Genomic DNA, 18,461 nt, shown 5'->3' with positions numbered 1-18,461 from the left:
TTTCACAGCCAATGAGGTGAAAGCCTGGTGTTCTAATATGGGCATCAAGCTCGATTACGCCTCGGTTTACCACCCACAAACCAACGGTCAAGTCGAACGAGCTAACAGTCTTATTATGAGAGGCATCAAACCCAGATTAAGAGCTGTCTTTGAAAGAATCAGACAAGCACTAGGTGGAGGAACTAGACTCTGTACTCTGGGGGCTACGGACCACGCCCAATCGTTCTACCGGATATACACCTTTTTCATGGTGTATGGCACAGAGGCTGTGTTACCCTGCGACATTATTCATGACTCACCTCAAGTGCGCATGTATGAAGGGAGAGAGTCCAAGCTAGATCGGCAGGACAGCTTAGATGCCTTGGAGGAGGAGCGTGACGTTGCTAAAGCCCATTTCGCATTCTATCAACAACGGGCTCGCATATATCAAAGCAGGGAGGTACGGGCCAAGACTTACAACATTGGCGAACTCGTTCTACGCTTGCCGGAGAAGAAAAAGGAGAAACTCAAGACCAAGTGGGAGGGTCCCTTCATCATCGACGAAGTCCCCCCTGGAGGAGCGTAATGCCTGCGTGATGCATCAGACAACCGCCTGGAGCCGAACCCGTGGAACACGGCCCGAATCCGAAGATTTTATGTCTAGCGCCGGACTCTTCGTTCGTCTCCTTTTCCCTTTCTCCACCCTTTATTTGATTCTTCCTCTCTTTTCATTTTTATTTCTTATGTTGTAAAGCTCTTGCACGGTTAAACCGTACAACTATAACGCATACAATTATTAATATGTATATCAATTATACCTGGGGGCTTCTTGTATAGAAGCTTATTACTATTATTTTCCGCGCATCAAGCTCACCACATATGTACCTTTTCTTCGCCATTATATGCATCGATATGACTTAAATTTTGGCCAAGATGGGTTGCCTGGCTCCTGTGCTTATGCCCTATGTTCTCGTCAGTTCTGCTAGGGCATAAAGGGAGAACCTCTGTGATTGTTACTGCCGGGTCATCCGGATGTGTACCTCAGACTGGGTGAAGCCGAAAGCTAGCGTTCTTAAGGTAATATTCGGTTGGTGGACTAAAGATGTTGTTTCCTTGTCGCATTATGAACCCCCAGATATTATGTATGTTGTGGTTTTTTCAAACACAGTTCGGACATGCGCTTTGATGCATGCTTACCCAGGGAAAGGAACCCTTAACGGAACTATTCTCTCTGGAAGATGTTTCTTATGATTAAAATGTAATATAACAAAACTAGCCGGATACTTGTCTATTCAAGCAACTATGACCCCTACACCTGGTTTCCACGCATACCCCAGTTTATATTACCGAGCGAGTATTCGGAAGCACTCCACACCTTAGGGTATAGAGGTTGAAGCAAAAAGGTCTGCCATGACAAGTGTTTTTTACAATTCAGCTGGAAGACATAATCTTCCACATGAAGTACACAGTCACTTAGACTCAAACACTTCTTCTTCTATGACATCTAACAAGTTGTCTAGCCTACAATCCTTCTGGGAATACTTGGCGGCTACTTCAACCTGGTCATATACCAGACTAACGGGTATTTCTTCCCCATTTGACCCTACATGTCCGAGCCGAGCCATGTGGTTTGGGTCAAGCTTGGTATACCAAGTTTTCACAATCGCCTAGGCTTCTCGCGCACCTTCCTGTCAGGCCCATATTTTCCATAATCAGAAGCGCCACCGCGCTCCCTGGAATAGCTGTACAAGCCCCTCCATACTTCCTGGAGGAGAGTCAGATGGCCATAAGGCCTTGGCCAGACCTCCCATCGCCTTCAGAGCTCTCTCGTGCAGTTGCGACAACTCTTGTAGCAGATTGCTCGACGATCCGGACACCTCCTCTTCTGGACGGCCCGTCAATATGCCTACAGACATAATTCTGTCAGTTGCTTCACTTACCGAACTGTAAAAGAGGTAAGTCCGAACACATACCAAATATTCTGGCTCGTAGATTCTTATTTTCCTTCACGGAGTCAGCTAGCTAGGCTTGCACATCTTTAAGCTCTTCACCAAGCTTGGTGTTGGCATCTTGGAGTTTGTTCTTATCTGCCCTGACCTGTGTCAGGACACGTTCGCCCGTGGTCAGATGCCTTTGAGCTCCTGAACCTCGCGCTTGTGTAACATCCGGTGCTTCTGTTATAATTAGTTACGCTTGTATTAATAATCCTGGTCTATGATTATGTTTTCTCGATAGAGGGGAACATTACCAGATGCTCCCTTCTTGGATTTCTCCAGTTCGGCGGTAGCTTTTGTCAGTTGGGCCTGGCACTTTTCCAGCTCTTGAGACAATAGATTGTTCTTCTCTGTGAGCTCATGGTCATATAACAATCCTTAAATCAGTTGTACCAACTGTTTCAAGTCTCGGGGGCTACTGGTATATGATTATCAGTTTCGTACAAATGTGTACTTACCCGTATATCTTTCAAATACTGGTCTGTGGCTCGGGCAAGCCCATCTTGAGCATCTCGGATGTAAGCATCAGCTGAGTTGAAGGCGTTAAAGGCCTCTTCTGAAAATCCAGGGTCTCAAAGAATGGCCCTCCGGTGCCAATGATTCATGGTGCTTTCCACTTTGGAGTTTGTGGCAGATACTTAACCCACTCCTCCGCAAAGGGACAATCCGGTGTCACTTCCGTGTTAGCCTCAGTCCTTGCGGTAGGGTCCAGAATCCGGCTCGTAGAGGCACGACCGGCAGAATCCCCGGACATAGTCCGGTCTATATTTTTCCTGATAAGACACAACAGATATTGTCACACTTTAAATGCAATGGCCATAGAGTATACTTAAAACAACCTTACGTCTTTGCTAAAGGTATGTCCATATTTCTATTGGCCTTCCTCTTCAGAAGCCTGCCCGTCGTAGGCGCCGCCTTCTTACCCGCTGACCGCCTCCCCTTTAGAGTATAATATAGTGCGGTGGGTAAGGCAGAAAGAGGGAATTTCATCAAAGGACAAGTCTCTGGATTACTTACATGCATCACAGGGAGAAGGCCAGGATAGTCAGAAATGATGGCCACTTCGGTGCCATCACAACTCGCCTGGGAAAACCCCCCTTCCCTGAGCTCCACGAATATGTCCGGATCCTCTTCGAATCCGGGGTCGAGAGCCCGGTTGTGGTCCTCTGGATGTGGTGCGGGGATGTGGATCTACCTGGTGACCTTCCACCATTCCTTTTATAAATGACGGATTAACATTTATGAAAGAGGATTCAGGGAGTTGATGGAGTAGAGTAGTGGGGAAAAAACTCACCCAGCTGGGAGGATTGTACATGGAAAATCCATCCCTGGCTTAATGTGGATGAACTCCTCCTACTCCCCTTTATATAATCCGGATAGTATTTTTGCCAAAGCGATGTGAGTGTCTGGACCCTTCCGACCATAGAGGGTGGCATCATCTTCACCATTGAAGTGACACATGGGGCGCCCTCGGTATTGGAGTGGCTAAACCCCTCGCATTATGGATATCGCCATAACCTTGACTATTGACAATCCTGAGTGGGCAAGCGTCTTTATTTTGCTCATCAGTTGGTAAACTTCCATGCTATCTTCCTCCCTGGGGTTCCGAGGATGCTAGCTGAGGCGCTTCTTCAAGGGGGTAATTGAATATTCAGGAAGACCCCTCCGGATTGGGTCAGGAAGGGATACATCTTCAATATAAAACCATTCAGAAGGCCATTCTTCGGATGCCTTCTTCGGCGTACTAGATAAATATCCGGTCCCAGCGATGTGCCATATCTCGGCTCCGCCCACTTGGAATATTGATCCCTCTTGATTACGAGGGACGAGGTAGAACATCTTCTTCCATAGCTCGAAATGAGCCTCACAACCCAGAAATAGCTCGCAAAGAGCAACATAACCCACAATGTGCAGGATGGAGGCAGGTGTTAAGTTGTGCTGTTGGAGACCATAGTGCTCCAGAAACCCTCGGAGGAACAGATGCATTGGAAATCCGATGCCTCTCAGCAAATAGGGAACAAAGCATACCCGCTCCCCCCCTGGATGGGTTGGGGAACTTCTCCGTCTGTTCCCCACCGTCGAAAGAAGCCAGTCGGACCGGACGGGGACTAGATCTGCAAGGGGAAGAAATCCCTGGGTCTGCATCTTCACCAATTGGTCGTGGGATACGGAGCACTTTTCCCAGTCCCCCTTTTGGGGCCACGAGGGCGGGAGGAAGAGCTGGGAGCATGCTTTGAGGATTCCTCGTTTGGGGGAGATGGTGTGGATTAGATCTGACGATCCCCGTCTCTTTAATAGACAATTTTCTTATACGGTCAGGGTGGTAAATGCAAAAATGCCCATACCTCTCATATTCGCTCGACACTTGGAAGCTTAAATCACGAAGGAATAGAAGCCAAGGAGTGCGTCATTAAATGAAGGGCCGGACACTGCTATTCAAGTCAAGTACTTTGAAGTATTCGGAGAAGGAACCCGCCTTGTAATGCCGAAGACAATCTGCACGCCGGACTCATCGTCATTGAAGCCTGGTTCGGGGGCTACTGAGGGAGTCTTGGGTTAGGGGGTCCTCGGATAGCCGGATTATGTACTGTGGCCGGATTGTTGGACCATAAAGACACAAGATAGAAGACTTCGTCCTGTGTCCGGATGGGACTCTCCTTTGCATGGAAGGCAAGCTTGGCGATGCGGATATGTAGATTCCTTTCTCTGTAACTGACTTTGTGTAACCCTAGCCCCCTCAGGTGTCTATATAAGCTGGAGGGTTTAGTCCTTATGACAACAATCATAATCTCATAGGCTACACTTCTAGGGTTTAGCCATTACGATCTTGTGTTAGATCAACTCTTGTAATACTCATATTCATCAAGATCAATCAAGCAGGAAGTAGGGTATTACCTCCATAGAGAGGGCCCGAACCTGGGTAAACATTTTGTCCCCTGCCTCCTGTTACCATTACCCTTATACGCGCAGTTCGGGACCCCCTACCCGAGATCCACCGGTTTTGACTCCGACAGTCAGACAATAATGCCCCTTGTAGTGATAGGTGGGATGCATCTAGTTCCATCGCTTTCTCATCTCTAATCTCTTCTCTCCCTTCGTCCTCCTCGGCTACATACGGGCACAACACCCTTGCTGCTTTTCGTCCGGGCCGATGGTCGCCATTGTTGCTCCGCCCATTGCCCGACAGGAGAACTCATCCCTTCCTTGCCAATTCTCCATCATCGACAAAGTCGTTCCCACCAAATTAAATTATAGTAATGCGCCATCTCCGCTCGGCTCCTGCTATCCTCGTATGTCATGCCACCTTTCACACCCGACTCTGCCCGAAAACTAGCTCGGTAACTATGCCGGTGCGTAGCCAGGCCCTAATCGCCACAGTGTCCCACCTACGCCCCTCCCACCTCTCTTCTTGCACATGTGATCTGGCGCAAGTTGCGTGTGCCCATACCCTTTTGGTCACATTATGCGTAAAGAACCGCATAGATGACCAACCGGTGATGAAGGATATCGTGGTGCTACTCGACGAGAACAGGCACCCGACCGTGGCTAATGAGGGAGCTAGTGGCGGGTAAGCTGTCTGACATCATGTCTACGCCACTGCCTCCACAAGTACCACATGACCTCATCTTCCACACACTACACGCCACCATGGATGCTAGACATCTGCCATCCATGCGTGTTCCATGATAACCCACAAGTGTAGGGGATATATCTTAGCCTTTTCTGTAAGTAAGGGTGTCGAAGCCAATAAGGAGTAGAAGGAATTGGTTGATGGAAGCTAGTAATAAATAATTGTAAAAGTTGCAAATATTACTTAATTGTTTGTTTGATCACATGAGAAGTTGCAACAATATAAATGGTAACCAAAGTACAACGGTGCAACAAGTGGCCCAATCCTTAATTGTTCTAAGGATAAGCCGATTGTTTTACTTATAGGGCTCAAGTCTCTCTCGAGGACACATGGGAGTTTGAACAACTTAATTTAATCTATTTTCATTGAGTTAACTTTCATTGCTTTGATAACTTTTTGTGTGGTCAAACTTATGAAAATATGTTATTCTTGTTGCAGGATCAAAAGTATGTCTAGAGGGGGTGGGTGATTAGACTACTTGACCAAATAAAACCTAAGATTTTCACAATTTTAGTTATAGGAAGATTTTAACAATTATAGCATGTCGAGCAACACCCTACACATGCAATTCTAAGAGTATAGCAGCAGAAAGTAAGACATTGCACATGTTAGTAAAGGGGGCGCGGTTTGGAGAAGGCAACCAACATGGGGACGCGGTGATTTTTTGTGTCGTTCCAATAGGTGGTGCTATCGTACGTCCACGTTGATGGAGACTTCAACCCACGAAGGGCAACGGCTACATGAGTCCATGAAGGGCTACAACCATGATGGGTCCACGAATAAGAAACCTTGCTTATCCCACCATGACCATGGTCCACAAGTGATGGTGTGATGATGAACTCCTTGCTCTTGTGCTTCAAATGACACTCAACTCTCTTTCATAGATTTGGCTATGGTGGAAGAAGGATTTGAGTGGAAAGCAACTTGGGGAAGGATAGAAATCAACGATCAAATGGTAGCAATGGAATCTCCTGATCTCAACACATAGTAGGTGGTTCTCTCTCAGAAAATGAGTAGTGGAAGTGTAGGCACGTTCTGATTGCTCTCTTCTGAGTAAGAGGGGTTGGAGAGGGTATATATAGCCTCCACATGAAATCCAACCGTTACACACATTTGAAAAAACTCGGTGCCACTGATCAGAAATCTCAGTGGCACCAACCTATGTAAAATATATGAACGTTGGAGGTCTCGGTGGGACTGAATGGAAACATCTCAGATAGATTGATGTGCAATGGTAAAGGAAAACGTCACTTCGGTGGCACCGATTGCATCATCTTGGTAAGACCAAAAACAAGCAATAAGGCAAGAGAAGGTTGGCAAGCCGTCTTGATGGCATCACCTGCAAAAGTCGGTAAGACCAAAATAATTGCAGCAAGTAACAAAGAGTTGGCAACGCCATCTCAGTGAGACCGAGTTCCATATCGGTGGATCCAATTTGTTAGGGTTTGGCTGTGACAGTGCCTAGATTAACTCGGATGGTCCAGATGGATAAGTTTTGGTGGGACTGAGTTGGATTGGATGGTTTTGGAAAGATATGGATAGAGAAAGTGGCTGAGGGGTTTAGAGCAATATCACTAAGCACTTGAGCAAATAGATCATTACCAAAATTTCATCCCCTTTTAATAGTATTGGCTTTCCTATGAACTAGTAGTGTGCCCCGCGCATTTTGCTGCTAGACTTTTCACATGTTTGTATATTTGCTATTTATATTTTGATATGGCATGTAGATCAAAATACATATCACATTTTCATGTGATATGCTATATAAAATTATAGATTTTAGTATTGCAAGTGAAACATTGGTTAATTGACACATGCTATTACTATATTATAAGCTAATGTTACAAATTTCATATTTCTATTTCTTTTCGTATTTCAAAATTGATGTATATGATAAAAATTGTTTGGCCAGTTGACTCCAAATAGATTAATATATATGGTATATTTTGACCTTGAGTAACTAATTGTTTCACATGCAAGAGTTCATACAAAAAAAATATTGATTTTATTTCATATTTAAAAAAACATCACATTTGAGATGGATTCATGTATATGGTATATTGCTTTTAACATTAAATCACATTGGTGGAAGTCATGTAAAAAACAAAATCACAGCTCTTCAATGTGTTGGAAAGTCACAATTTTGAACCATATATTTTGTTATTTTACCATGCGTTGCACCGATGTTATTTCATGATAAAAAAATTCATGCACTTCAATTGTTCCTTAAAGTTTGCCACAAAAAGATTTCAGGTTTTTTTTTTGAATTTACTATTCATCTATGAGAAGTTGAGCTCCAGATTAGAAAACACACATCCATTGTATAGTGAGATTTTTTTATTTTCAAAGTTAGCATTTTTCCTCTGGTGATACTCTTTTTCTGGACTCTGATAATGCCTGAATGATCAAGGATTTGGCAAATCGAATGTTTTCGATGGCTTTGGGACGCGAGGATGGCAAGTTTTGTTTGCAAGAATGATAAATATGTGCTCAGTGTATTTTTTGCTAGGATATTGCCGTGCGTGTCAACTAAACTAGTTATCCTCACATTACTAAAATTATCATTGAAAACATTCGATTCGCCATGGTCAAATCCAAACGGAATTTATTATTTTTTGTCAATGCGTTTGGTGCTTTTTTTGAGGAACCAATGCCTTTGGTGCTACTCACATAATCCCATGCAACATGGACGTGTTGGTTTGATATATTGCGAGGGATGATGTCATAGGCTGTGAGATAGTGTCATTGTGTGCAAAACAATGCCTATACCTAATATTTGTATGTAACGCTTTTGTCTTTAAATCTCACCCGTTTATATCAAAAATTAATGATCAAGATAATTTAATCTGTGTGGATAAACGTAATGGCTTGTGTGCCTCTTGTTTTAATTATATAATATATTCAATGTGATCTTGGATCACTTAACCAAAAATGTAGAATCTTGAGATTTTGCCAATCCATGTCCTTATAATTTTGAGGGGTCCACAATCACTAGTCCTTTCCATGTCAATCATTGAACTTCCTGAAATCTTTAACTTGAATGCATATTAGTTCAATGAGATACATGTTGTTATGAATTACCAAAACCACCCAGGGATTAGTTGCACTTTCACTTACTCAACAAACTTATTATTCTACCCTCTATACATGCACCAGCTAGTACAGGAGAATAATTAAGATATCATCTCACCATAGCAATAAACTTTGGGGTTCCAACAGCCTCTCATGCAATAGTTGAGAAACTTAGGGTTTGCTAATTCTGTCACTCCACCCACCCACCATACATAAACTAATAAAAAATGCTCTCCTCTAGGTCCTTAATGTTTAAGTGACATGGCTTCCATGTCTCGTCAAACCACTTTGTTCAAGCTTTAAAATCTTCACTAAGAGTTCGCAATGATAAAACATGTCCAAGATAGTGTATTTGCATGTGATATCTCTCTTCCTTGTACTTAGTTTTTATGAATTCCTATAAGCGACCAATGCTTGTTTGTCAGTCAATAGATTTTATTTTTTATACCTCCCATGTAAAGTCATGACCTCCCACAAAATAGTTCTATAAGAGTAAATTGCCATGTTAAAACGTATAATAATGGAAAATCAAAAGCATGTCTCATGACATCCCTTTATTGTATAGCCTCAGACCAATAGATACATTGGTAATGTTTCTGAAGGAACAAATATATCATCTTGTAGCCACTATAAAAACTATAAATTCTCTAAATCACGATAAATCCTAAGGATTGAAACATAAATATGAAATAAGAATGATGTAAAGATACCAGGCACCTCCTCCATGCTTGGAACAAGCTAAGGAGGATGTGATTACACAATATGCTATTGCTTAATCCTTCGATAGTGATGAAGGTGATTTAGTGAAACTCCCTCCAAGATTCAGAAGCAATTCATCCATATCTTTTATTCAGTTTAGGAGCACTTGTAGCAAGATGGTATTATATTTCATATTATTCATGAGCTTCTTATTTGAAGGACCCAACCACCATCTTCTTCTGCACCAGTTGCCTCAGGACGTTAAATGTCCCAATTTGATGGTATGTCCAGCAAAGAGGTATTTTCCACTCCATAGTTATGAATCAAAATATGAAAAGGATTTCCATTTAACCTGGCTAAAGACCTTGTCACAAACGTATGTTTCAGAATCTCCGTGGATGGTGGAGTAGTGGAAAAACTAGCAACAATTGATGTCTCAGTCTAGAGGGATGGACCATCCAGTTCTTCTCCGGTAGCATCATCTTTGCTCTTCATCTCCACCTTCACAATCTGCTCCTCCTTCTCCCAATCTTCATCGGTCCAGTTGAAGATATGGTATCCTATAACCTCGAAATTCCTTGCAAACAACTCAAAATGAAAAAAGGACGATTGTAATTTTTTTTTGGAAATTTGTAGAAAAAGTTCCGCATGAAGAGGAAGCCATCGGGTGAAAGATAGAGAGGAGGTGGTGTCGAGGGAAACCACGCGACCACACCATATAGCCTGGGGGTGGCCGCATCGGACACCCACATGGCCCACATGCACCAACTTGGTTTCCTCTTTTGCTCAATATTTTTAATTTTAGGTAACACTTCCAAATATAAATTTTACGGATTTTTCGGAGACTATTTCCATACCTGATCACCTACCTATTCTTTTTCAGGATCCTAGAGCCTCCAGAAATTTATTTAGATGAAGTCTTTTAGAGTAGTTACATGTATAATATTGGTTTCTGCCTCAAGAGGTTACCTACTCTATAATGCTTAAGTCTTTGCCCATTCACCACTCTCAGTTTGGTCCCCTCGGTGTTGTTGATCTTATAGCTCCATACTGACAACCCACAAGTATAGGGGATCGCAACAGTTTTCGAGGGTAGAGTATTCAACCTAAATTTATTGATTCGAGACAAGGGGAGCCAAAGAATATTCGCAAGTATTAGCAGTTGAGTTTTCAATTCAATCACACCCGAAAGACTTAATATCTACAGTAAAGTGGTCAATAGAAAAGTAGTATGATAGTAGCGGTAATGATGGCAATAGAAACTGTAATAGTTTTGTAGTGATTGTAACAGCAACAACGACAAAAGTAACTTAAAGATCAATATGTGAAAAGCTTGTAGGCATTGGATCAACGATGGATAATTGTGTTGGATAATATTCATCATATAGCAGTCATAACCTAGGGGACATAGAACTAGCTCCAATTCATCAATGTAATGTAGGCATGTATTCTGTATATAGTCACACGTGCTTATGGAAAAGAACTTGCATGACATCTTTGGTCCTACCCTCCCATGGTAGCAGGGTCCATAAGGAAACAAAGGGATATTAAGGACTCCTTGTAATAGAGAACAAAGACAAAGCATTATCACTTAATGAATACATGAACTCCTCAAACTACGGTAATCACCAAAAAGAATCCCAATTATTGTCACCTTGCGGTATGCGGGTCATAACTCGTAATAGGTGCATATAACTTTTAAGAGAGTTTCAAGAACACACATATATTCATGAAAACATAATAGATTCAGATCTGAAATCATGGCACTCGGACCCTAGTGACAAGCATTAAGCATAGAAAAGTCATAGAAACATCAACCTCAGAACATAGTGGATACTAGGGATCAAGCCCTGAAAAAACTATCTTGATTACATGATAAATCTCATCCAACCCATCACCGTCCAGCAATTTTAAGAAGGAATTACCCACTCCCGGAGGTGAGCATCATGAAATTGGTGATGGAGGAAGGTTGATGATGATGACGACATCGCATTCCACCCTCTAGAGCCCCGAACGGACTCCAGATCGGCCCTCCCGATGAAGAACAAGAGGTGGCAGCGACTCCATATCGTAAAACGCAATGAATCCTGCTCTCTGATTTTTTCTTGGCGAATAGGTATATATGCTATTGGAGATAGGGTTGCCGGAGGTCCAGGGGGCCCACAAGCTCGCTAGGCGCGCCCTCAGAGCTTGTGGCTCTTGGGGTGGGCCCCCTCTGGTATCTTTTTCCACCAATATTTTAATATATACTTCACAAACATTCTCCGTAAAATTTTAGGTAAATACGACAACTTTGATTTATGCACAAAAAAACACCATGGCAATTTTGTTGAAAACAACGTTGGTCCAGCTTAGTTTCATTCAAATCATGCTAATTAGAGTCCAAAACAAGAGCAAAAGTGTTTGGAAAAGTAGATATGACGGAGGCGTATCAACTCCCCCAAGCTTAACTCATTTCTTGTCCTGAAGAAATTCAGTTGACAAATTGAAAGTGACAAGAAAAACTTTTACAAACTCTGTTTGATCTTGTTGTTGTAAATATGCCTAGCCAATGTTTAGGTTTTCAGCAATGATTGAACTAATCATATTCATGATAACACTTAGGTATCACATTTACTCATATCAATGACATAACACACTAGCGAGCATTAATAAGATATCTCGGATGACAACACCTTTTTCAAAACAATCATGATATAATATGACATAGTGGTATCTCGCTAGCCCTTTCTGAGACCGCAAAACATAAATGCAGAGAACCTCTAAAGTTCAAGCACTAACTAGACATTGTCATTCATAGTAAAAGAGATCCAGTTACACTCACACTCAACACTAACTGAAAACAATTCATAAAAATGACAATAGTGCTCTCCAGCTGGTGCTTTAATAAGAAGATGGTGACTCAACATTAAAGTAATAGATATGCTCTTCGTAGAGGGAAGTAGGGATTTGCAGCGGTGCCAAAGCTCAAAGCTTTTTAAAACAGAGATGAATATAATTTTGGGTGGTATGCTTTCCTTGTCAACGTAACGACCGAGAGTTTTCACCATCTTCCATGTTAATCAAATTATAGGCGGTTCCCAAACAGAAAGGTAAAGTTTTACTCCCCCTCCACCAAGAAACACAAGCCATGGCTTCTTGAATCCTCGGGTACTCTCCATACCAACAATAATCCAGGGGAATTTTGTTTCATTATTATATTTTGATTTTGATTTTGATCATAGGACCGGGCATCCAGATTACCAGCCATTTTCTCGTGAATGACAAGCGAATAAACACTCATCATGTGAATAACCCACCTAGCATGGAAGATACTGACCGCCCCTGTCGCTTTATGAGTGATTCAGGCATATAAAACAGATTATTATTTGAAGATTTAGTGTTTTTCACATGCAAATTTACTTGGAATGGCAGGTAATTACCGCATATAGGTAGGTATGGTGGACTCATATGGAATAAATTATGGTTTTAAGTAAGTGGATGCACAAGTAGTATTCCTGCTTAGTACAAGCGAAGGCTAGCAAATAGATTGAGGAGCGACCAACTAGAGAGCGACAACAGTCATAAGCATGCATTGAGGTTAATCAACATAAAATACAATCATGAGTAGGATATAAATCACCATGAACATAAATATCATGGAGGATTTGTTGGTTTTGATTGGACGACATGCGTGAACATGTGCCAAGTGAAGCCACTTGAATCATTCATAGGAGGATACCATCCTGTCATACTACATCATAACCATTTTAAATGCATGTTGACAAGCAAGATAAACCATTATACACTCCTAGCTAATTAAGCATGGCATGAGTAACTATGATCTCTAGTTGTCATTGCAAACATGTTTCATTCATAGGCTGAATTAAGAACAATGAGCTAAACATATTTACAAAAACAAGAGAAGTCGAGTTCATACCACCTTTTCTCCACCTCAATCATTTCATCAACTTTTGTCCTTATTTACTTTCAATTGCATGACCGAATGATGTCAATAATAATAAATGTGCATGTGCCATGGACTAAGCTAGAATGTGCAAACATTTATTGAAAGGAGAAGACAAGGTAATATGGGCTCTTTGTTAGATCAGCAATAATGCATATGAGAGCCACTCAACATTTTCATCGTGGTCTTCTCCTTACGACCCAACGAAAAAGAAAATAATTTCAAAGAAACACACTCAAATATTTTTGGAGTTTTTGTTTTCTAAAGAAGGTAAAACGAAAATGAGAAAACTATTTACACGGCAAAGCTCCCAATAAGCAAAAAAAGAACAAAAAAATGTGTTGGGTTTTCTTCTAATATTACAAACTACTAAATGAAATAAACTGGAGATAAAAACATAAAAGAAACGAGAAATATTTTAGGGTTTTCACAAATTTGTCAAACACACGAGAAGAAAACAAAATAAAACTATCATGGATTACACGATGAAAAAGGATGAAAACTGATAACTTGAATGAATGTGTGAACATGAATGTAATATCGATGAGAAATATGTACTCCTCCAAGCTTAAGCTTTTGGCCTAAGTTGGTCTATGGACAAGGCTGGAAGTAGCCCTCCCCTGATAATACAGGGGGTCCCACTACAAAAAAGACACATCCGTGACATTTTAGCCCAAACGAATTTTTTGCTGTGATGCTTATGACACTTCCATGGCGATAATTGTGACAAAGGCACATATCATCATAGATGTGGTGGGCTCCTACTTCCATGGAAAAAATAATGACAGAAAATGGGCTTTTCCTCCTGGGCGGGCCGAGGACGCACCTGCATGACATTCTTTCTGCCATCCATGACAGAAAATCATGGTAGAAGCGATGGCGAGGAAAATTTTGGGGAGTTCCCGGTTACGGTGGGTGGTCGGGTTGAGCGATGCACAGAGGTTTGCGCATTTCTCTCATACACGTATGCGCATGTGTGCAAGGCATTGGGCTCTAACTGAACCCGAGCGAGGCGTTCGCTTACTGAACCCGAGCGATTCCACTAGCTACGTTACTAAACCAGAGCGATTGATCCCTTGGCTGTTAACTGAACCCGAGTGATTCATTCGCTACTGCTTCTAACCGAAGCCAACCGAACCTGCCTCTGTTGTCGGGGGTTGGATGAACATGACTCGATGGGGGATGGATGAACAGGACCCCGTGGTAGTAGAGGCCATTGTTGCTGGATGAACAGGACCCTGATCGAGGAGGCCGCCAAGCCGGTTGGTGGTGGATGAATAGGACACCATGGAGGGCTGGTTGAACAGTAGCTGGTGGAGGCTAATGAACAGTAGCCCGTGGATGAACAATAGGTGGTGGAGGCAGGAGGAAGACATGGTGGATGAAAAGTAGTAGGTGGAGGCTGGAGGAAGTCGACGGTGGATGAATAGTTCCTCATGGAGGCTTGAGCGAGGCAGTAGATGGTGGATGAATAGTAGCCTGTGGAGTCACATTTTGCGGTACTCCATACACCTCCCGATGAACATGACCTTGTTTCGACCGTAGACGCTCCAAGACAAGTCTGTTTCTTCCGTTTTGTGGTACGGCACACCCCTCCCTATTAACAGGACCCATTTCGACCGTAGGCACTCGAACAGAGGTCCATTTCCTTTGTTTTGCGGTATGCCAGACCCTTTCTGATAAAAAGCACCCCATTTCGACCGTACGTGGTCGAACATAAGGTTGTTTCCTCCGTTCTACAGTACGCCACACCTCGCTTCCGCTGTTCGTCCAAGCCGGTTGTTTCCCGATAAATAGGACATATTTTGACATAGTTGGTTGACTCCTGATTGATGAACACAACGCTGTTTACTCTGTTCCGTCCCAGCGGGTTGGCTGCCAATGAATAGGACGCCATCGCTGTATGCATTCGAGACCCCACTCGTATGTACATACATGGCCGTATTTTTTGCATGTGGTTGTATGTACATGTACACAGTTTAGATTGGATTGCCTGAACTGCTACGTCGAGAATCTACTACTACACGTGTCACTGCTTGCCCGGCCCTAGTTCATCATTGCAGAGAGACCGATCGACCAGTATGTATGTACACGTTCGCGACTAGACAGACAAAACTAGGTACACTTCGATTGGGTGGGTCCCAGCACTACAAGAAATATGTCAACTTGTGACCTTGACTACTCATCATTGAAAGGTCATTGTTTTTCATTTGCGACATTTTTGTGACCAAAAACAGAAGGTCAAAAGCTGGCGGTCGTAAACTGAAATTAACGACCTTCTCTATGAGAAGGTCGTAGACGTTTATGACCAAAACAGAAGGTCGTTGAACCCATGACCTTTTGTTTTGGTCACTGGCTGTCTGCCCAGGCCACGTCAGATCCGACGTGGCAATCTGACGTGGAAAAATTACGACCAATTCCAAAGGTCACTGACAAGATTCAGCCCGGTCAGATTAGGTGTTTTAGATGGGCCGAGCCCACTAATTCAACAAATGTATGTTTTTTTCATGGTCAACTAAATGGGCCAAGCCCAATTTTACAACCCTTTTCTTTTTTGGGCCCTTTACTTAAATTTATTTTTTTGTTGGCCTTTTCATTTTGTTTTTGCCGGCCTTTTCATTTTGTTTTTTATAACTTATGGCTGAATTATTATTATTTTCGTTATTTAAAATAAAATAAACAATTCCACAACAACATCATCAGTTAGGTTGTAGCCTTTTTAGGCGCAGTACAACTTTAAGCATAGAAAATTAGAAAACAGATATTTAACCCATATATATTGTTGATAATTTTTCATAATTTTGCTGTCAAAGCAGGATGTACAAAGGAATACAATTTTGCTATCAAAGCAGCATTCTAAACATATATCTTCATGACATCATACATAAAAACAGCAATAAAAAGTTTACAATATGCCATATGGCTCAGATCAGATAACACATGACATCCAGGTTCAAATGATCCCAGCAAAAAAAAAAAGATCACGAGCACATCATATTATCTGCACATTCAAAGAGAACAAACTATATGTCAAAAGAGAACTGAGCACAAAATAGTACATTCAATAATTACTACAGATTTGCTCACTGGATACACACACACACACACACTTTGCATATACTTTTGAAAGGAACATCATATTCAAGTAAACTGTAGAGTTATATCAGGATTAAGATAGAAGGAGAAATAGTGAAGATAGTTCTTGAATTTCCTCCTTCTATGTGTACAGTACGCATGACACTAGCAGGTTAGAAGATAATACAACAAATGTGCATGAAAGACAATACAGTAAACACCATCTTGTTTATAGCAAGGCAATATAGTAGCATGCCTCTAGCACATCATCTCATTTAAAGAATGCATTCAGGCAAGAAATGGACAGCTGGTCTAATTTTCTCACACTTGGCATCATCACAGTTAACACCATCATGTACAACAACAAGCTGCTATAGGCTGGCCAATTGACTGATACTGCTGGATAAGCAAAGCAAACTACTACCAAAACAAGAACCAGACATGGCAAGCAAAGTACCAGCATTTTACTCATAGAAAAGCAAACTACTACCAAAACAAGAATCCACAAGCAAACCCATCTCGCGGCACCACCAGTTCGAACAAACAGACAGAGGATGATGGGGGACGGAGCTGAACCGAGATGTTGACCATGCAGACCTGCTTGACAGAGCCCTTTGCCCCAGTGCTTGAATGGAGCTGGAGCATCACACACATAACAGTAGCACTGCATATGACAAAAAGAACAGCAATGAGGCCGCATTACAAATGCTCCGTTGTCAACTCTACTATTGTAATCATATTACAAACAAAATCATGTACAGGGGGTGACAATGCTTATGACTTGCCATTCCACAATGCTTCGGGTGAGCAGTGGTGCTGAAGGGCAATTCAGAACATAAATGCCACGAGTGAGGGAAATTCTTGCACGCTATCTGCAAAAAAAGAAATCATCTTCTTTAGTTCATCACAGGATGTAGTAGAACGAGTCAATTGGTAATCTCAGGCACGGAATTAAACAAAGAGTTGTAGCTGAAGCGAGTATAGATGGGTTCAATGATAGGTAAGGTGCTTCCCTATCCTTCACAAGCCTATCTAAAGAACAATTCTGTAAGTGACTTGACTCTTAAGAAACAGCAAGAAGGGCAAGGTAATTGGCTCCTTCACAAGCCTATCTAAAGAACAATTCTGCAAGTGACCCGACTCGTAAAAACAACAGGAAGGGCAAGGTAATTGGCTCCTAATTCATTAGTTATGACAAATACCATATTTGATACTAGATGTACTGAAATATAAACCAACTCTAAGGATTCAAGTTGCACTCGTGTAAGCATTCTGGAGAAAATGACAAGCAGTCACCCTTGAAGCAAGAATTCCATCTTAGGTGATGCTACTTGCTACTATTCTCAGCACAAAAAAGTGAAAACACCTCTGAATTAAAAAAGGACAACAAGGATAACATACTCCTGACAAAGTGTTTACTGATCTGTGCTGTACTACAAGTGCATATCCCGTGATACACACATCTGAATTAAAAAAACATGTATGCAACTTTCAAGAAAAGTGAGTAACACAAAAACAGGGACTACTTATGCTTGTAATTATCGAGTATTAGTGTTTTAGAAAATTATGACGGACTACTTCCATATCAGTCGTTGTATATTAGGGTATGTAGCTGGTTCATTAGCTCGTCAAGTAGTACATGGGAGTTGAGCTGGTAATCAATTCATACCGACATAGTTAGTTTCAAACTACATCTCGATGCCATCCTTTAAGAGGGAGAAAGGGGTTGCCATTACTCCTGCATTGTTACTGCTAGAGAAAGCAGCATGCAATTAGGGAACGCCGTGAGTTATCAATTATACAAGTAGTACATGTGAGGTAATGTGCAATGATGAAAAGTACTAGACTTAAATACATGATTCGTGTGCTAATAAGGATTAAGTGTGGTAGTGCAGGAAGTGGCATAGCTATGCAACTAACCATCCATGAATGAAACTGACCGTTCCTATAACATGGTTCAAATTAGCAGCTGTCCTGGAACCTGAATTAAATCAGTTTAGTGACACCATTGTTGCAGTAGTTGTACTAACAGGCAAATATTTGTGGTTGAATATAGGTGGAATCG

Source organism: Triticum dicoccoides, chromosome 4B, assembly GCF_002162155.2.
Source record: "Triticum dicoccoides isolate Atlit2015 ecotype Zavitan chromosome 4B, WEW_v2.0, whole genome shotgun sequence".
In the NCBI taxonomy this organism is placed as follows: Eukaryota; Viridiplantae; Streptophyta; class Magnoliopsida; order Poales; family Poaceae; genus Triticum; species Triticum dicoccoides.
This window is presented reverse-complemented; position numbering follows the sequence as displayed.